Consider the following 17,938-nt stretch of genomic DNA (forward strand, 5'->3'; position numbering starts at 1 on the left):
CCCATTTCCAGGCTGATACTCTGACCATGAGGGATGGGATGGTTCCTCTTCCAGAATCAGCCAGCTCAGGACTGGTGTCCATCTGGGCCATCCTCTTGAGGACCACCGAGGACACGTGGAGGGACAGCCAGGCCGGTGACCCCACACTGCAAATGGCTCAGCAGGTGAGGAGATGGAGAGATTCTCTGAGTCCTCATCAGGGAGAAGCTGATGGTCCCCTCCACGGGGAGACACAGCTCTGGAGCGGGAATTTAATCAAAGACATCACATCCGCCCAAAAAAACCCTAAAATTTTGCCATGGAAATGCAAATGGAGATGGTGGGACCAGACCAGCCACAAAACACTTCACAAATGTGCATAAATTTAATTAATTAACAGGTTCCCACCACGCTGCCCTTCATGGCACCCTCCTGTATTATGGGATATATTTTTATTTGCCACAAAGAAAAAGCTCTTGCCCAAAAGGTTGTTATTCCCTCAGGGGCTCTCCCCAAGTGCTGAGGATGTAAACAGAGACATCCCAGCAAGGGCAGCAGCAGGGCATCAATTTCTCCTGGGATTTTTCCCTTTCTTTTTGTGGGAAACTGGCTCCAGCTGGTGGCACTTGTGACCTGAGGATGTGACATGTCACACGGAGGTTTCAAAGTAAAGGATGAGCTGTGGACAACAGGTTTGGGAGAAGTGGGAAATGAAGGCATTTTTGTTGTGAGGGAAGATCTGAGCCTGAAAGGCAGGATCCCTGCTACTGGTGGATGGGATGGAAGTCTCCAGCACGGGAAGGGATTGCTGACCACCCCCTGCAGCCCCCGGGCTCCCTCCCAGCTGCCTCTGCTCAAGGCGTTTGCACGGGAGCACGGCAGGTGAGGCACAGATGCCCAAAAGAAGATGCTGTGTGTAAACACTCACCTCAAACCTGCTTTTTCCCAGAGATTTCTCTTCTCCCTAGGTGGAGGTGACACCCAGTGGTTGCCTGCCACAGCCTTGGCATGGATGGGGAAGGCTTCTCTGGGACACCCAGCAATCCCTCGGGATGAGCAACCTCCAAGGCCATCGAGGGTGAAAACGCACGTGGGAATGTTTGCTGTGAATTTACGGACACCAATAAAACTGTTGGAGGAGGAAAGACAATCAGGGCAAACTGAGGAGTGTTCCAGCATTTGCATTCCTCCACCTTCCATCCCAGAGGCGGGGAGGGAGCCGCTCTCCCTCATGTCCTGCCAGGAAAAGAGATGGCTGTAAAACTGCTGAGATCATTTGCAGTTCCTCCCCCCCAACCCCCCCACTTCCAATCTGCAAACCTCATCCCTGCTCCCCTCTCAGAGACTAGGAAACGGCTTGGGTTAAATTAGCGTGGAAGCTGGAAAGCCTGGGATTGGAATCATTTCCCCACTGGCCTTCCAGGGGCTCCGACGGGAAAAGCCCCCAGGCACAACCGGAGAACAAGATCTCCTGCCAGGTCTTCTCCTGCTTACACCTCCCCATGCTCCACCTCTGGGATCTGCTTTAGCACTTAGGTGGTGGGGCAGCAGGGGGAGAAGGTTGTTTTTCTTCCCTTCAGCCTTTGCAAATGGACTTCCAGACCCCCAAAAAAACGTAATAATTGGCTCAGGCGAATGCGAGAGCTGAAAGGCATCACTTGGCAGGTGGAGGTGTCGCTTCTCCCATCACTCCTTTGCTTTTTTGTTGCCAAAGAAACCCCCTGCTGAAGGGAATGTTGAAATGTTGAATGGAAGCTAGAGAGGGACTGGGGACAAGGCATGGAGGGACAGGACACAGGGAATGGCTTCCCACTGCCAGAGGGCAGGGCTGGATGGGATATTGGGAAGGAATTGTTCCCTGGGAGGGTGGGCAGGCCCTGGCACAGGATGCCCAGAGCAGCTGTGGCTGCCCCTGGATCCCTGGCAGTGCCCAAGGCCAGGCTGGACATTGGGGCTTGGAGCAGCCTGGGACAGTGGAAGGTGTCCCTGTCATGGCAGGAGGTGGGACTGAGATTAGATTTAAGGTCTCTTCTGACCCAAACCATTCCATGATTTAATGACTCTATGTGCTCCTGGCCTCCAGGATTATTATCTGAAAGATGGTGGCACAACCCATCCTGCGTGTTCTGGGGTTGAATGCACTCCAGACAGGCCTGGGAAGCCCAGAGGCACCAGAGGACGCTGAGTAGGTGCAGTTATGCTTCAAAATGCGGCTGGAGGTTTCCCAAAATCACCTGTGAGGAGGTGGGAGGGATGACCCGAGGCTGGGGAGGGGCACAGGCAGCTCAGCTCAGAAAATCCAAGGCCTCTGCGGAGATCCTTGAAGGAAGCTTGGTCTGTGCAATGTCCCTGAGGGATTAACACAACGGGCAGTGCAGCTACAGAGGATGCAGAGTTTTATTGGGACACTTGGAACAGAAAGCCTCTGGAGGCCTCTGGAAGAGGTTTGCATGGAGCATGTCCCTGGCAGGAAGGAGCTCCCCAGCCTGGCCTGGTGCAGGTTTTTTTCATGGGGAGGTTCCATCTGGAGACCTGGGACTCGACCTCCTCCGTGCCAGGTGTATCAACACAAAAGTGGCCCTGCCCTGTGGGATTTGGCATCTCCCATCCATGCAGGATTATTGGGGCATCTCCCATCCATTCCTGCATGGATGGAGACTTTGCTCCCCCCCAGCCCAGGAAGAAGCCCTTTTCCCCACCTTTCAGGAGTACATCGTTCCCTTGAGCTGACACAGGAGCCTGCAGCAGAGGTGGGTGTAAGACCCAGACTCCAGCAGGACCAGCTCTGCCTGTTAATCCCCAAACCAGCCTTCCCTCCAGATGAATAGGAGGCAATTCCAGCACTCTGGCAAAGCCACTTGGAGAGAGGTGATAGAGCCCTGAGGCTACTCCTAAATCTGTCACACAGCACGTGCTCCTTCCCTCAGCACTCACATATTGATATTGTTGGGGGAAAAAAAAAAAACCACCAACAAAAAAAGCAGCCCTGGCTGTCCCTGTAGATCCCGGAGGAAATGGTTTTATGGGACTCTGGTGGATGCAGAAAATAACTTCCACTTAACGGCAGGCGCTGGCTCAGCGTTTGCTGGCCTGAGACAGATCAAACACTTCAGAGCAATTCCCAAGTTATTGGTCCTCCAGCTCAGGGCTTCCCAGCCAAATCTTTATCCTCCGCTTCTAAAAGCTGGTTCTACTTTAATATTCGGGAATAATATCCCTTAAAACACGCATTTATGAATGAGCAATACTTCCCTCACCTCCGCAAAAGCCCGGCACCGGGCTGGAGTCCAGGATGCAGCAGCAGCATCTCCCACAAAAAGGTGCTGAGTGTTGGTGTCCAGACGCGGTTTGGGAGTCAGATCCAGCCTGTCACTGGCACCTTTGCAAACTGGGCACGGGGAAAACCACCCAGCTGTGATGTTTGGTTAATGAGCACCTGTACAAGGTTTTTAGGAGTTGTATGAGAACACTGTTAGTCCTTGTGACCCTTCACCCCTCGTTACCCAGCCTGTAAGGACGGGGCTTGGTCCCCCAGGCCAACCAGGCTTTTGGGTGGATGCTGTGATTTTTGAGTGCAGCTTGAGCGGACGCCGCGTTTCTGAAAAATGAAACGGCGCCCGGGCTGGATGAACTTTGGTGGCCAAAACCTTCGCACTTTGGGAGAGAGCATGTGCAGCTCAGAGAAAGAAAAACAGCGCAAGGTAAATGGAAAACTCTCACCCAGGCCTTTGCTAATTGGCACCAGCTGGTGCTCTGCTAATATTTTGATAAAGTCCTGTTTTCTCTCCAGAACAGAAACTTTACAGAGAAATTTTTTTTTTCCCCCTCCCCCACCCCTTCCCTGCCCTTTCCTTCTGTCAGAGTTCTGGCACGGTGTAAAGGGGAACATGTGTAGCAGACAGAAACGCTGGATGAAAGGAGAGAAAAAGAGAGGAGGGTAAGAAATCCCTCAGCTCCATCGGCACATCAAAAGCTGGATTGTATCCCCACCGTCCTCTCCTCCCTCCATCCCAGGCTCCCACAGCCTCCCTCTCTCAGGGGAGCAGAGCACACACAAACCTCGACCAGAGGGTGACGGATTCTCCTTAGAAATCTGAGGGGAATGAAGAGGAACTGATTCATTCCACATTCCATGCTGGATTGCTCTTCCCAGCCAATGCCTAGAGGAGCTCTGGAGAAGCTGTTGGGTTTGGTCATCCCAAAATCCAAGGGAGGGAGATTCCAGGTGCCAAACCCAAGGGAGATTCCAGGAATACATCTGTTTTATGCTGAACGAATGAGGGAGAAAAGGAAAAAAAAGAGAAATTATGTCAACGTCAACAGGCTGGACTTGGTGATCTTGGAGGTCTTTTCCAGCCTGAAGGATCCCATGATTCCAATGCTTCTCCCAGGGAGCCAGGGGGGTTTACTTTGTTGGATATAATAAGACAGATGTCCACAGTGTGTCTTACTCTGGACAGATCTAAACCAGAAACAAATTTATTAAATGGGATGAACGACTGTGTGGAGCATACCCTGACCCAGGATGTCTGATTAAGGCAAGAAAGAGCCCCTGGCTCCCATTTTATTATTTGAGGGAGCTGCTTTTTAGATGGGAAATGGGAGTACCCACACAAAGGAGGGATTCTTGGAGTACAACAACTCCTGTAGGGAAGAGCAAACCATAGGGGAGAAAATAGAGCTGGAAACAGGCAAAATACAGGAAAAGTGCTGGCTCTGCCTCTGCCTCCTAGTTTGGTCCCCTGGCGGGTGGAGAAAAGGACACCCTCTTGGGAATGCTGATTGTCTGGAGGAAAGACGCCTTTGAAAGCTCCCAGCAGCAATTCCAAGGTGGAACAGAGATCAGAACCACCTCGGGAAAGAAGAGGGGAAAACAAACGCAGGGTGAAGCAGAGGAGCAGAGGCTGCTCAGGTGAAGATCAAAGGAGAAGGGCAGGTTCAGGGAGTCACCTCTGGAGGCAAGGATGTCTCTGGTTGGCCTGGCCTTCCCTGCACAGGTGTCCCTCTGTTTGGACAGCTGTCCCTGCCCCCGGCTGCTCCGAGGGCTCGGTGCTGGTGGCTCACGGATGCCTGGGATGCTGCCGGGGCTCTCCAGGGCAGCCCGGAGCCTGTGTGTGGTCAGGGAGCTGCCTTCCCTCCCGGAGCCAGGGATTACAGAGAGCACAGATGAGGAACTCGAAATGCGCCAGAAGGAAGGGAAATGGGAGCTGGGAATTCGGCCCTGCGGCTGCCTGGAGCACCAGCCCCAATCAGTACGGTTTATTTTAACTTTGAAAGCAAATATTAGGGATGCATCTGTATTTAATGCCTGTCCTAAAAGTCATCATCCTTTCTAAAGCTGAAAAAGCCAACCAGAGCACCCCGGATGTCCCCAGGCCACTCCAGAGCAGCAAAAGCAGCAAAGAAGAGCCATCATTCCACAGGAGTGAAGGGTTTGTCCCCACAGCTGTCACCTCTTGCAGTCAGGGCTGGGGCTGCCATCTCAGGACCAACATCTCACACTGGCTGCTCCTCTTCCTGAAGGCCAGAGTCACCTTCTGATCCTCCTGACCCCAGAAAGCTGCTCAGCTCGTGAGGCCACAGTGTCACCCTCAGCGAGGTCCCGTCTGAGACTCCCCTCACCCTTTTTATTTCCCTCAGCACATTGCCCTGCCCTCAAATCTTTACTTCACTTGTTGGGTTTGGCGTCTCTTTTGTACTATTTTTGGAGGAGTTCAGAGCATGTTTCTGACTTTGGCCATCTTCTTCCTACAATTATTAATAATATTTTTCCTTCCAGACACTGGCCTCGTTCCCATGTTGGCTGCAAGGCTTCAAGCGTCGTTTAATTCAGCCTTCCTCTCTTTCCAGGAGCACCTTCTCATAACACTCTTAATGAGGTAAATCCATGGAAAATAAAAACTTGGGTAACCAAGGCTTGGGACTCATGGAAAGCACCTTGAAATACATCCCTGTGTATGTTTTGCCCCATAAATGCTTCCTCTCCCTCTTCCATGAGGCTTGGTAGGACATGGGGAGAGCCCCAACACCTCAGAAGGCTTAAAATGCAATTTTTCTCCCTCAAAAGTTGGGATCTGGCAGCCTCCTGCAGTGGGATATCCATGTTAGAGCAGAAGGGATCTCCCACATTTGGGACCAGCCAAGGGTTCGCCTTTGGAGCTCCAGGAACCAAGAGAGGTCCCGAGGTTCCAGCAAGTAAACAAGAGGAGGGACCTGATACAACACAGAGAGATCCCCAAAACCTCAGAAGGCCTAAAATACTTTTTTTTTTCTCCCTCAAAAGCTGGGATCTGGCAGCGTCCTGCAGTGGGATATCCATGTTAGAGGAGAAAGGATCTCCTGAACAATCCTCCTCCATTTGGGACCAGCCAAGGGCTCCCTTTTGGAGCCCCAGGAACCAAGGGAAGACCTGAGGTCCCAGCAAGGAAACAAAAGGAAGGGGCAAGGGAAAGAAACAGGAAAAAGAGTCTGAAAGAAGCAAGAGTTATTCCTGAGCCTGACAAATATTCCTTTTCCTCTGTGGTACTGGCACCCTGCCTCCTCTCCTTCAGCCCTGAGACCATGCAATATTCCCAACCCACATCCATCTCTCAGCTCCCCAGAACTCCCCACCTCCACCTTTTCTCCTGCCTGTGTGTGTGTCCTTACACAAAATCAGCAAGCAGCACCTTGGGGAAAACCCTAAAACTGTTTTAAAGGGATGAATGGGGAAACAAGGTCCTTGCCAAAGGAGCAGGAGCCAAGTGATGTTATTCCCAACAGGCTTCCCAGGGGTAGGGAAATGCTTTCAGTGATGAAATAACCCAGCCTGTGCTGGGACCCCCTCCCACCTTTCCTGGATCGAGCAGCACAATGATATTGTCAGGCACCACTCGGTTTTCCAATAATAAAACAAGGAAAAGCTTCATTTTGGGCACCTGGGCTCTGACACAAGGCCTCCATATAAAGGCAGCACAGTGCAACGGGGTGAAAATTCCTGTATTTGTTTGAATTTGATATTCCTGCCTGCTCTGCCAGAAGCTTTCCCTGCCCTCCACAGGCTTGCATTGCGCAGCAAGTGCTGTTACCTAGGACATCAATTTAAAAATCCACGGGGATTTATCCCACTGAGTAAAAAGGAGATGCAATTCAGGGGTTTCTTCCCATTTGAGCTTGAAACGAAGCAAATTTTAGGTTCTATTTGGGGTGAAACTGAAGCATGAAGAAAAACCTGGGGGGCAAGGAAAAGGAAACCAGGTAACCAGGGTGGGTTTTTTCCTGAACTCACGTGACCCCAAACCACATAAACCAAACACTGAATTTGGAGCTGAGCTTCAACCACACGCAATTAGCCCAATTAAAGGAATTTTTTTAAGGCCCTGTTAGGTCCTGCCAGAATTTTAAGTGGGAGCAAACTTGCTTTGCCAGCAGATGTTGCCACTTTTGCAGCGGGGCTGGAGTTTGGGGCCACGGTCTCAGAAAAGTTGCGTGCTCAGGCCATGAGGAAAGGCAGGGAAAAGGTTCCCTGTCAAGATGAAATGCATTAAAAGAAGCTCACATGGTCCCTGATCGTGCTGTGCCAGGCATCAGGGAATGTGACCAGCTGAAATTGCCTCCCAAAAAATAAAAGCAAGGGGCTGGTGGGACTGCTGGAACTCGGGATTATTGAAAAAGAAAACAAAACCTGGAAACGTTCGCCGAACGAAACCAGATTTTGGTGATTATTTTGTAATTATTCATGGTTGGAGGGACAGGAAAAAAAATCCAGGATTTAAATGGGCTTATTTGTTTGTTTGTTTGAGTCCAAATGCTAATGGTGATGGCTAATGGGAATTAAAAAAAAGGGGAAGAAATATGTATAATTGACACGCAGTGCATTAGTTCCCAAGTCAACCAGCAGAACTGGTCTTATCGCTGTGGGCCCTGTGTGGATCTTATTCCTAAACCTGGCTTTCAGATCCTGGGTGCTGTCCAGGAATTACTCTAATAAAAAAAATTTAAAAGATATCCTGGGGGTTTAGGAAATACATTTCCCTGTACACCATACTCCATCAATGATGCTGGCATGGAAAAAAAAGGGGGGGAAAGCCCATTTCGTTCTCATTTTTGTAAGTAAATGCATTTCAGAATGATTCTGGGATGCTCTGAAATGGCTCTGTGCCCCTTGGAAGTTCTGCCTTCATTCTGAAAGTGATCTCAGGAGTCCAGGAGTGCTGGTGAGCAACAGAATTGGTGGCTTGACAAGCCCAAGGCAGGATGTGAGGACTCAAGGCTCCCCTCATGCTCCCTGGCATCCTTGTCTCATGGAATCGTGGAATGGTTTGGGTTGGAAGTGACCTTAAAGCTCATCCTGCTCCACCTCCTGCCATAGGCAGGGACACCTCCCACTGTCCCAGGCTGCTCCAAGCCCCAATGTCCAACCTGGCCCGGGATACTGCCAGGGATCCAGGGGCAGCCCCAGCTGCTCTGGGCACCCTGTGCCAGGGCCTGCCCACCCTCACAGGGAACAATTCCTCCACAGTATCCCATCCAACCTTTCCCTCTGGCAGTGGGAAGCCATTCCCCTTGTCCTGATACTCCAGACCCCCTCCATGGTCAACAACAAAATACCAGCTCAGACAATTGTCCTGATGGTGACAGGTCTTCCCAATGTCCATCAGTGATTTAGGAACACACATTCTCCTGACATCTCAGACATTTAAGGACCTCTGAAAGTGCCTAAGCAGGAATGGAAAAGCCCAAACTCTCTCTGCCCCTCAAATCGTGGCCTTGCACAGACTCAGACCGAGACCTCACAGGGTCCCAGATGCCATGTCCCAGACATCCCGAACGGTGGCACAGCCATGCCTGCCCTCTCTTGGCTCCTGGAAGAGCAGCCACTGCCTGGGGCTGTTCCTGTTTCCTGTTGGAAGCAGCCCTGGCCATGAACAAACACCATGGGTGGGCACTGGAACATCCAAGCTGAGACTTTTTGGGTTCCTTCCCAAAGATGGGAGCGCCCTGCGTGGAGCTGCCCTGGGTTACTCCAGACAGACGTCCCAGAGGTCCCAGATCTTTCTGGAGCAGCGCTGGAGGCTTGGCAGCCCAGCTCACCAGTCCTAAAGTGGTGACATCTTTGAGCAATTCGCTCCAGCCCGGGGTGTCTGAAGCGTTTTTTCCAGGCAGAGACCTCATCCCGGCCCCTGTGGATGAAACGCCAGGAGAGGGCTGTGTCCTGCTCCCACAGCGTGGCATGAGGGAGAGCTGTAAGTGCAGCCACGGCCACAAAGAAGGGACAATTTCCTGAGAGGAAGGACAAACAGGTACAGGGATTAATTCTCTGGAGACACGGCCAAGAAATCTGCTTTCCTGGGGAAGGACGGAACAGGCCGGCTTTGGGGGAGAGGCTGACGGAGCCTCCTGCGATGGCAGGTGCTGACCACAGGAGCAGCAGCCTCCTCTTCTGTCCCCACCCAGGGGACAGGGCCAGCCTGCTGCACCAGGGATGCTCCGTTTTTCCGAAGGGATCTGGCCCCACCGGGTGATGCTGGCTGGTGGGAAAGATCCCAGTCAGGCACATTTTGTCAGGGACACTTTAACAAATGCCACCTTGCAGCTGCCAACAGGCACTGGCATTAGCTGGATTTATAGCCAAGCTTTATCTGTTGCCTGCAATTCTAATTTGTGGCTCATAGGCCATAAAATTCCAAGTTTTCCAGGCAGGGGGAAAAAAAAAAGTGACGATTGACTGTTACTGCTGCCTTTTTTTTTTTTTTTTTTTCCACTGGAGCTGTTCCTGATGCAGTTGTAACCAAATGGCAACCAAATAGACTCTCTAATGGCCAGCACTGTTTATTCCAAAACAGTATGGATTTTCCATTTCTAATTCAAAAACCATAGGGTGTCACTTTCCCTGCTTGGCATGAAGCAAGGTCAAGCTTTGGGGACGCAGAGAGGATCCTGAGGAAAACTGTGGCTGCCTGAAGGAGGATCCCTGAGAATTAAAGTGCCTTTCACTGTGGCTGAATGATGGAGTTTTTTAAGAGCATCTCCAGCCTAAGCTGCAAACCAGCCCTTGGTCTCCCAGAGTGAGTCCTTATGAGGCTCTGCACAGCTCGATGCTTTTCACTCCCACTTAAAAACCCGTTTTTCTTGGTCAAGCTTCCATTCAAACTGGAAATTGGATTTTGAAAGGAGCTTCGTCAATAGCACCCGGCCCACCACACACCAGGGATGCTCCCTGTGGCAACGCATGGAATGCCAGAGCTGTGCTGAGATCCACCTGGTGCCATGCTGTGATTTGGGGGCTACAGAGAAAAAATCCTCTCCCTCCTGATCCAGGAGAAAAATGTGGCAGCATTTTAGAGCTCTAAAAGCCGTTGCAATGCTGCAGGGTGGGGGGAAATGAAGCAGCTCAAAAAGATGGGGTTTGTCAGGTGTGGGATTTTCCACATTCCCACGAAACCTGAGAGCCTGGAAAACGCTGGCAGAGGGGGGGGAAAGCATCCAGGCTCTGGTGCATTCTTCAGTGCAGGTAAGATCAGGGATTTGGGCCTGGATTTCCAGGAAGGTGCGGAGCGATGCAAACCAAGGCTTGCAGGTGGGATCAGAGCCTACCCCAGCAACACGGGAAGGACCCCACAGAAAGGACAACTTCAGCAGAAGCAAGGGATATTTTGGGGAAGCTTTTTTGTGAGGAGCACCAAGAATTGGAACAAAATGCACAAGAAGAGGGTGGGGCTCCTGGGAAGGAGGCTCAGCGCACATCCCTGGGAATAGGTTAGACCGGGAACACGGCGAGCGTGCGGGAGAGCGCTGGGCTGGGCTGGGCTGGGCTGGGCTGGGCTGGGCAGAAGAACAGAGTCCAGCCCAGGCACAGCTCGAGGGACCACAAAGCATTTTGGCAAGCAGAGCCTCCCCGGGAGCCAAAGGGCAGAGCAGGGAAGCTTCCTTGCAGGCCAATTACCTTGGCAGGAATCGAAAAGATATTCCCATTGCCTGCGAAGCCGCGCGCCAAGTCTGCTGTTTGTTTGTGTCTGTGTTTATTTCTCAGAGCGTTTCTTTCTCTGCACCCCAGGGAACTGGCTGGATGCAAGCTCTGGCCTTCTCATGGAATAAGAATTAACTCCTGGATCTTGGCAGCACCAGCAAGAGAGCGGCTCCCGCTGAATCGCAGCCTGACGCAAGTCCCACGAGCCACAACATACCCAAAAATCAAGTTCTGCCTGTCCCTCATCTGCCTGGAGACCCAAAAACCCCAGGGCCCCTCCATCCCCTGGTTCTGCATTGCAGCGTGGGGCTCTCAGCGCTGCTTGGGCACCTGTGGTGTCCAGGCCGCTCAGAAATTCAAGTGCCCACAAGCCACGGCTCCTCATCAACTGTGCAGGTGAATAGAGGGGCAAAAATCCAGAGTGAAAGGTGCAGCACTGCCTCAGACAGCAAAATAAAATTTGCCCAAGTCCAGTTTCTCGCTGGGCTTTGGAAGTCCTGAACTAATTAAAATCTTCTGGTACAAACAGGTTTTGCTTCTCCAGTGGGTGACATCACCTTGCACGAAGGGAGGCTCTGACCCGTCCTTTGAGCGGCTACTTCTGCTGTGGGAGAGGGTGAGTAAGAGCTGAAACACATGGGGACTTCAGCATTTGGGGCCATTTGGTGAAAAATCCTCTCTTCCTGCCCCCAGTGGGGCTGAACCAACGTCACTGCCCGGCAGTTGCAGGGAAGTGAATTGCTGGCTTGGCTTCCCGCACGCCGGCACCGCGCGTTCCTGCCGGCGGTGAATCACAGCCACCAGACGTGGCACTCGTCCACAGGGACCAGCTTGGATTCAGGGAGTCTGGGCGTGGAATTGTGAGGAAAAACCCTGAATTCAAGGAGAAAATGGGTCTGGCTGCTCCCAGGCTTGGATGTTCCCATGGGATCCGAGCCATGTCAAGCTGGGGAGCTCATTGCTCCATCCCCTGTGTGGCTGCTGGATGCAGAGGAGGCCAAGGGGCAGCTTCAGACACTGAGAAGGCAAAATGCACTGATGGAGCCCCCTGCACAGGGACATCGGGAATCCCATCAGGAGGAGGGAGCTGTGGGCCTGACCCCTGAGCAGCAGCCCGGGCTGTGGAACCAGCTCCATCTGGGAGCCCACGGCTCGTTTTAAAGGGAGGTGGTCTCGGGAAGCGCACGAGATCCATCTGATTTGTAATCTAATCTCCGAGTGACATTCATGGCACGGGAACTGTTTTCCATGGAAACCTATCTGCAGGAGGACGTCCATGCCAGATGCCTTGATTTAATCAGCCTATAAAATATCCTCAGTTGTGTTTGAACATCTGACCCCTGCTAACCAGATCGGGCACTTCAAAGCCGGGTGAAGTGTTTTTCATGCCAGAGAAAAGAGTCATGGAATCTCCAGAGCTGGAAAGGATCCTCAAGGATCACCAGGTCCAGCTCCTGGCTCTGCACAGGACACCCCAACAACCCCCCCCGTGCTTTCCTGGGAGCAGTGTCCAAATGCTCCTAGAGTTTTGGCAGGATTGAGGCCGTGCCCATTCCCTGGGGAGCCTGGGCAGTGCCCCAGCACCCTCTGGGGGAAGAGTTCTTCCTTCAGCTGGATGGACACCATAGCTGAGAACCAAAGTGAAAGTCCAGCCGAGGCTTCCCAGTGAATTCTGTGCTGGTTCAGAGTGGAATGATGCATTTTCACCACGACTCAGTGGCATTTTGAATGTTGTCTGGTGGGAAGAAAGCACAAACCTTCAGCACTTCACAGCAGCACAGAGCTCAAAATTACAGAAATCTGAACACACAAAAACCCTCCAACTCTCCTATTTTTCGCCTTTGGATAGCACAGAAATATGGGATTTATGTTTACCTGCACCTTTTGGCCTCTGTTGATGCACAGACACATCCACAGAGCAAAGAGGAACAAGGTTCCCAGCAATGGGAACAGTAAAACTTCCTGGCCTTGTTTGCGTTGGCACGACAGCTTCTGCTGACATCTCTGCATCCTTCACGGTCCACGATGCATGAAATATTCCGGGTTATCACTGAGCTGAAAGTTTATGGATCCAGCCCAAAGCTCGCTGAACACCCAGCAAGAACAACTCCCGGCAAGAGGGACCAGACACTGTCTCAGGCTCCTGGGTTAAAAATACTCCTCAGTTGTCAGATTTCACAGCTGGCCCCCAGCTCTGCTGAGTGATGGCCCACGGCAAGGGGTGAGGCAAGATGGGCTTGCAGGTCCCTTCCAGCCCAAATCCCTCTGGGATTCCATAAGTGCTTTAGCTTGGAGAAAGCTTGCACTGATGGAAGTTGCTAATTAAAGGACCTGATATTGAATGGAAGGTAGGACAACTGGGAATTTCTGCTTTCCTAATGGTACTTAAAGGATTTGTTGGTTGCTTTCATCAAGGTAAAGCCTTGAACACCTCCAACCAACAGTCTGACAATGTATTTATTATAAAGCCAAATTCCTTTCCAGCTCAGTAAGATGGACCTGCAGGCGAATGTCCAAGGGCCATAGCAGGGACACCTCCCACTGTCCCAGGCTGCTCCAAGCCCCAATGTCCAGCCTGGCCTTGGGCACTGCCAGGGATCCAGGGGCAGCCACAGCTGCTCTGGGCACCCTGTGCCAGGGCCTGCCCACCCTCCCAAGGAACAATTCCTCCCCAGTATCCCATCTCACCCTGCCCTCTGGCAGTGGGAAGCCATTCCCCGTGTCCTGGCACTCCAGGCCCCTGTAAAAAACCCTTGTATAAAGATAAGATCAAAAGGATAAAACTTCCAGAAGCTGCTCCCAAAATGCCCAAATGCTCTCAAAATGCTCAATAGCTGAAATTTTACACCCAAAAAAAAGACTTTTTGCTAAAAGCTGCATTTTGTGGGAAGCGAAACAAGGGGTGAACCTATTAATATGTCCCAACTGCAAACAAAAGCAGGCTCAGCAACACCCACCAAACAACCCAGCCCACTCCCTGTGCCTCCTAAATCTCCCGTGCCTCCAGCGGGTACCACAGGCTCACAATGCCGTAAGTGACACCACAACATGGGGCTAACTAACAGCGCTCAGTGCTCTTAAAACTGTTTCTTAATTGAACTCCCAATTTATGGAGGCATTTTACCATCCTTCAACTCTCATTTTCTCTGAGGAAACGCAGGCCCCACTTTTGCAAAACGTTAAAATAAATGGATGTCGCCAAATTATTAAAATGAAAGGCGAGCGCAGGGTTGGCCAAGCGGATCGTGGCTGGAGCCCAGCTTCCCAAATTCCCTGAGCAGCTTTCAGCTGATTGTGGACAGGCGCCATCAGCGGGAATGCCGCGTCTGCAAGCATCACCTCACCCTGGTGCGTTTGGAAAGCTCACGGACAGCCTGTGCCACGGGAGGGGAGCGTGTACAGATCGTCCATCATCCTGCTGCCTTGGGGGGGGATGGCTGCAGCCATAAATCAACAGTGCTGTCCTGCTCCATCCTACCCATCCTGCCTTTATTTATCTCCCTGCTCCGGATCATGGGATCGCCGAGCGCTTTGGGTTGGAAAGGATCTTAAAACCCATCCTGTTCCGCGCCCCGCCGTGAGCAGGGACACCTTCCACGAGGCTGCTCCAAGGCCTGCCCAGCCTGGCTTTTCTCAGTTTGGAGTTTTTAGGCCCTTTTTAGGATGCAGGCCGTGGTGGCACACGTGGACTCCTGGCCAGGCACGCTGGGGCTGGCCGCGTTTCTGTTGGAAAGCTCACAAACACCAGATGCTCCACGCTGGGGAAACAAAGAGCGCTTTCCTGTAAACAACAGCACATTGCAGCCCTCTCCCAAGCACGAACAATGGGAACCAACAGGACAAGTGAAAAGAGGTGGAAAACAGACCAGCACACGTGTGCTGGGGGGGGAAAAGTGCTGGATGCAGAGGGAAGAGTGGGAGAAGTGCTGGATGCAGGTGGGAGAATGAGCTCCGTGGGGGCTGCGGCCTCCTGTCACTGGGCAGGGCTGGGGGCGCACAGGACTGGGGCACCAGGGGAGCCACTGCCCTCTCCACGGAATCCCAGAAAGTTTGGGTTGGAAGGGACCTGAAAGTCCATCCCATCCCACCCCCTGCCATGGGCAGGGACACTTCCCACTGTCCCAGGCTGCCCCAAGCCCCGATGTCCAACCTGGCCTGGAACACTTCCAGGGATCCAGGCGCAGCCAGAACCTTTTCCTTCTTTTTGTTCCACAACCCTTTTCTTTCTTGCTCTTCACGGTTGAAACTTGCAGGGGTCACAAAGAGCTCCTTTGGGAAGGGAAGATAAGGCCGGAGGAGCTGATGGGGAACAACAACAACAAAAAGTTAAATAACTTGGGGCTTCCCCAGCAATGCCTGGGGAGAGGGAACAACAGACCCCAGAGGAAATGCTTTGGGACTGCCAGAGGTTTGGTCAGTTCTCATAGCCCAGAGTGAATATTTGGGCATCACACAGTGCAAGAAGAAATCTTTTCCTTGCTGCTGCAGACCTCAGAACGAGATTAACGGGTGTAAGTAATGAGGAACATGTTGCAATGCTGTTACATAAAGCAAGGACGGGCTCCCGGGTGAGTCTTTGACACAGGAAATTCAGTGAGAGGAGACCAGAAATCCCAGCTTGTCTGTCCTGGAGGGGGCAGGTAAATAACGTGCAACCCCTTTAAACAATTCCACATTTATTGTCCCCGAACTGGGAGCTCAGACACACAGGTATCTCCCATTTGAGGATAAATCTCCTGCTTAAGCTGCATCACAGATAAGTTGTTGCTGTCACAGATAAGTTGTGGGAAGCCACCAATTTGGGGTGGCCTGAGGGGAGATGCATGGAGAGCCAGGAGGGAAAAACTCCAAACTAAAAGAATATTGAGGCTAGAGGCGTTAAAATTTAAGATCAGGGCTTGTTTGGCTTTGTTTTTCATCACCATAATTCCAGACCATTTGATCATTTTCTTCCAATTTAGGAAAAACTCTGGTTTTGCCTTCAGAGGAAACGTTGGCACCAGATCCGACAAACATCTCCCAAGTGAAAAAGGCAGGAATCCTGAAAAAGGGACTGTGCCCTCGCCTGGAGGCAGCTGCAGGGACTAAATCCTCAGGTACACCTGCTAAGCCTCAGGAAGAACACAGTAACCAGCAGAAACTCCTGCAGCTCAAGCTCGCAGGGAGCTTTCCAGTGAAAATGCCACAAAATAAAAAAGCTCGGTTATAAGAATCAAAATATTTTGAGGAATTACATCTACTCGCATGCCAAGACAAACAGAGGAGCTGCATTTCCAGAGCTACCAAGGGAGCAGGAGCAGAAACGAGAGGTTTAAAGAGCCCTTTTCAGCCTGGTGTGAAGGGGGAAAAATTCCAGGATGCCCTGAAAACCGCCCAGGAGGGGTAAGGCAGGAGGTGGCACCGGCGCTGTCCCTGTAACCCCCGCGCAGGGACCGCGGTTCTCCGGCCCCCTCCAGTGGCTACAGAACAGGGAGAGGCCAGCAGGACCCAGGCATTCCCAAATCCAGAGCCATCCTCCTCCTTCTCCATGCTCTTGCACTGGAGCATCTTTATCGGGCTGCACGTGGATCCAGGCTCGCCACAGGTACCTCCCACCTGCCCTCGGCTCTGATCCTGCTGCTGTCCCAAGCCGTTTGACCCTGGGAAAAGCCAACAAGCCACTGATGGGCCCTTCTGGAAGCGGCATTTTGTCCCTTCTGTTGTGTCCTGCCATGGTTTTTTTCACTGGAAGAGGAAGGGCTAAAAACTGCTGTAATTCAAGGGCTGGTTTGGGGTAAAAAGGGCTTTACTTAACTTCGGGGATTGAAAAAGAAGAAACAAAAAAACTCCCAAAGCAACCAAAAAACCACTTCAACCCAACAGATGCCTTTCCCCCACCTTTTTCAAAATGAGCAGGAAATGATATCTGGATCCCAGCTACCAGCATTCCATGCCCCAGAAACCTCCCCCGAGCAACAAAGACAAGAAAGCCAACGTGAAAAGACAGCTTTGGATCAGCTTGGCTGTTTCCAGATCTGGTTTGGTTCTTCAAGCATTTTCCACATCTTTTTTATCCTGTCCCATCCAAGCTTCCAGCAAGGCCACGCCACGCACACTTTGCATATTCTGCACCAAATATAACAGGCATTTTTCCATGGGTGGGATGGACACTGCAGGAATGTTTCATTTCCCAGCCACAACTTCACAAAACTCAATTTTTACTCAGATTATCTGAGCATGCCCCACGGACAACACGGAAAAAAATCACCTTTATGAAAGTGAATGCTTTGCTACATAGGAGGGAAGGGTGAAGTGCAAGCTAAGGCAAAAAGAAATGCTGTTTATACTGGATGTTGTTTCCTGGGTTTAAAAGGACAGGGACAAGCAGAGGATGTAGGGTTTGGCCCTATAGGATAGGACAATGAAGTCTATGAATATCCTGAATCTATTTTAAGATTCATTATTATCTCTGAACAGTGAAAATTCCAAATTCTCTGTGCATTAAACCAGCTCGGGAAAGCTGGATTTAAGTAGCCTCAGCAATCAATCTCCACAGGGATTTCATTCCAACAGAATTCTGTGCACTCACATCTTAATATTATGTGAGTTGTCCCCAGGCTGGACTCATTCCAGGCCCTCAAGCCAAAGGTTTGGCCTTTTCCAGAGGCAAAGTCCCTCTGTGAAGATGGAAGTTGGATGGACGATCCAGGCACTCCAAAGCTTTGGTTCTACACATCTCCAAGTCACAGGTGAACCTCAAGGCTGGGAGAACCATCCTCAGACCTGGAGAGATCCATGGTCAGGGAATGCTTTGGATGGGATCTCTAATTAACATTGTAATGGGCTCAGCTTTAATTATAGACCGGAGTTCCATCAAGCACTGAGTTGAGTCGATTCCCTCAGTTTCTTTGGGCCACCCTCCATCGTTCCCACTGAGGCATTTCACTGTAGCTCATTCCAGGTGGAACCACCATCCAGAGGGTGGCTGGGCACTGGAACAGGGAGGCCTCAGGGCTGACAGAGCCCAAGGAG

The sequence above is a fragment of the Aphelocoma coerulescens genome, chromosome 7, assembly GCF_041296385.1.
Source record: "Aphelocoma coerulescens isolate FSJ_1873_10779 chromosome 7, UR_Acoe_1.0, whole genome shotgun sequence".
In the NCBI taxonomy this organism is placed as follows: domain Eukaryota; kingdom Metazoa; phylum Chordata; class Aves; order Passeriformes; family Corvidae; genus Aphelocoma; species Aphelocoma coerulescens.